At 42.5% G+C, this 3,480-nt stretch overlaps 1 long non-coding RNA gene across 1 annotated transcript; it reads right to left on the reverse strand.

The window, feature by feature from the left end:
- Positions 1 to 661: 661 nt before the first annotated feature.
- LOC131810136 (uncharacterized) lies at positions 662 to 3,088 on the reverse strand. Its single transcript, XR_009345434.1, has 3 exons — positions 2,850 to 3,088; positions 1,369 to 1,511; positions 662 to 1,286 (listed from the first exon to the last, which is right to left on the reverse strand). It is a non-coding gene; the product is annotated as an uncharacterized LOC131810136 (long non-coding RNA).
- Between the last annotated feature and the right edge of the window lie 392 nt (positions 3,089 to 3,480).

The raw sequence follows: 3,480 nt of genomic DNA on the forward strand, positions 1-3,480 counted from the left end.
CCTACACCCACAGGTGTAGACAAATATTTTACAAGCTATGCTGGGAATGAGGTGGGGAGAGAAATATGGAGGTTGTTATAGGAAGGTAGAAGGTTAAAGGAAGTCTTTGTTTTGTGTTTTTTCCTTTTGTTTTTAAGAAAAAGTTCATTTGTCTTCTGACTGGAAGGATCCATTGGAACAAGAACTTGATATTGGCCCTGGGAGTGGAGTCCTGGAGAGGGCTGGAAGGAACAAATCCCAGGCACAAGGAAGAACAAACCCTAGCTGGGGATGTCTGCTCTTCTCAATAAACCTGCTCTGTCTTCAACTCTTTCTGTGTTTCTTGTACATTTCTCCAATTACCATGTAAATTCCATGATGCCAGGGACTTTTTTGTGTCGTTCGCCACAGATTTACAAACACTCAGGGCAGTGTGTAGCACACAGTAGGTACTGACTAAATATTTGTTGAGTAAATGTCTAAAAACAAATTAAAAATGGATACAAATGTAGGTGTAGATTTGATTGGGTGGTGGTAAGATAAGGGAATTCCTGCACAAAGGGCTTTTATTTTCTTGAAGTGTGACACTAGTGATGAAGTTTTGGAACACAGGTGAGGTTTGGTGGGGTGAGGTCCAGAGCCGATGACCAAGAAAGGATTCTTGAGACGTCTTAGGTGCTAATGGTGGTTTTATTAAAACACAGGGACAGGACCCAAGGGCAGAAAGAGCTGCTCAGACAGAGGCATGGTTGACTGGGAGCTGAGGAAGGTGAGGACAAAGGGGGTGTCCAGAAGGACTGTCATATGCTAAAGAAGAATTTCAGGATAAGGGAGACCTGGTTATTGTCAAGTCAAGGCTGTTTTTGCCTCTAATGAGGGAAAGCATGAAGACAGTCAGGAGTTTCCTGGAGATATGTTACATTCCTTCTATCACACATCCTTGTCAGTGGGATTTGGGCTTAGAAGAAATTCAGTTTTATTACACTTCCCTCCCCCTTAGCCTCCCTCAATTTTATGGAGGGGAGGGTGATGTTAGGGCTTCCGGAAACTGAGGTATGGGTCTCTGGAAGTCAGGCTATTGATGAGAAAGCTTCTTCCTTCCTTGTAAGTCACTAGGACATTCGTAGATGGAGGGATACTCCTGTCCTGCAGGACTGGGATCTCTATCAGTTAAGCATCGTTTTTCCTTTAGGGCAGCCAGGAGTGCATGAGGAATGTTACACATATGGCATGGGGAGAGGGTGTAGGGTGCCAGTTTCTGCTTTGTCCTAAGCTTGCCTTCTGCTCCCTCATCCCTAGGACAGGAGCTGGGAGTGAGGTGACATAGTTCAGAAGAGGTAGGGGTAGGGATTGTTGAGGCAAGTCTTGAAGGAGGGAAAGCAAACTCACCGGAGAGACAAGGGAGTTTGAAGCCAGGGTTGAGTATCCACTGGAGAATTGTGGTCAAGTGTTTTAAAGTACAGCAGGTTGGCTCAGCTGTATGATTCCTTCCTGGTTTCTGGTGCATGCCGCTGGCATTGGTAGAATCATTTCTAAAGAAACAAAGCAAAAGAGGATAAGCCATTCTTTCACAAACGATGATGAATCAAGTTTTGAACATGCTGGGTTTTGAGGCATAGGTGGAACATCAGTGAAATAGCATGAGTAGGTAGTCAGTTACACGGGCCTGGTGGGTAGGAAAGAAACAGATGGTCGTGTATCAGTGGGAGAGATGTTGGCTAGGGAATGGGAGCTGAAACCAAGGGCACAGTTGATATCACTACAAGAGAGGGTAGCTTGGAAGAGAAAGGTTAACTGAACCCCCGGGGAAACCCTGATGGGAATGTCACATGCATTTCTCAGGCATGCCAATGTTGACACAGATTACTGTAACTCCTGGGGGCCAGAAGTCATGTCTTTGAGATTCAATCATTCTCTGCCTCTGGCATAGCGTGGGCCACATTGAAGGTAATTCTAAAATTCATTCCGATTTGATTTCATTGCACTTTTCATTTACCAGAATCTTGTCATGGTTTGCTAGTGTATCATTTTCTCGAAAAGATTAAATAAGGACCATTTTACAAATATGAGATGAATGCCTGAAGGGATTTTGTTTAATTCATTCATTAGCTCGGGAACCACTAAGATGTTACCACCACTTCAAGCAAGAATCTCAAGGCAGACACATATACAATCAGTAATACTTAAACGAATTTGCTTTGATAGATGCAAATAGATATGCAAATAGAATGCAAATGGATGCAAAACTGCCTTCTACCAAAGGAAAGGGGGTCAACTGTACTTCCAGTGGACAAAATTCATTTACATATAGCTAGACAAGATCATCTGCATCCACATCAATTATGTACAATCTATAGAGTTGCAAAATAGCTCAAAGACAAGAAAGGCACAGAATATCCCATAGAATTGGTCAGCCAAGAACGGTACATGAGACAACACCTGTTTTCCCTTGGAAGACACTATAATCTTTTAGGTTCATTTCAATGTCTTTCGTGATTTTGCCTATGCTTTAAAAGAAAAAAAAGTTACCCTTATCATTCTTATTAGTTTGAAAAAAACTAATAAAATACTAGTCTGTTATAAAATACACATGGAAGAATGTTCTGGCACTATCATACCCAATTTGGGGTACTAACTGATTAGGAAGATGAGGCAGAATTTGGGAGCCTGTAGGATGAGTCTGTTTCCGGTTGGAATGGGAAACATTTAAGAATCAAACTAAATGATCTCAAATCCACTCTGGAATGAAACAGGTTATAAGGAAAATACAGAAGATGTTGAAATGTACCTGTTGGCTCATTGTGAGCTTTCCTGGTCGAATGGAGACCTCTACCATGATGCTTGTCCTCCATGTCCCACCCGTCCCATACCTGCTATCCTGGCACCAAAGGGCCACCAGACTTTAGGCTCAGTCTGCAGTTCCAAATGGAAACCCTCTGTTCCCACAGTAGTGGACAGGATGACTCTGGTTGCTGGTGGAAGCGTCAGCTGCTTTAGTCCAACAGTTCAAGAGAGGATCAGAAGAGCATAAGGACGATATTGGAAAAAAATGCTCGGGCGAATTTCCAGAACACAGTATTTCTCTTTGCAATTTTTGAGTGTTCTGTAGCCAACCTGCCAAAAAAAATGTGAAAACTATAAATAGAGAGGAGTGGGAAGGAGAAATGAGGACCTGTCACAGTGCCAGCAAAAATAGGGAACTGAGAATTTTCCAGAGATTCAGAGTCAAAGGAGGTTAATATTTACTTAGAAAAGAAGTCGTGGGCACAAGTTCTAGGATGAAATGAAGGCAAGAGAGGGAAGTTAGGGAATCGATAGAGAGAGAGAGACTTGAAGATAAAAAAAAGTCAACTTAAAGTCTCATTCCTCATTAAGGAAAGTACAGATCAGAGAAGAGGGGAGAGACTGGGATATAGTTGATCGCCGATTGTGTCTGGCTCTGATTAGAAGCTTTGTATCCACTTTTTAATTTCATCTTCCAGCCTGTTTCCTGGATTCCAG

Source organism: Mustela lutreola, chromosome 10 (assembly GCF_030435805.1).
Source record: "Mustela lutreola isolate mMusLut2 chromosome 10, mMusLut2.pri, whole genome shotgun sequence".
NCBI classification, from domain to species: Eukaryota; Metazoa; Chordata; class Mammalia; order Carnivora; family Mustelidae; genus Mustela; species Mustela lutreola.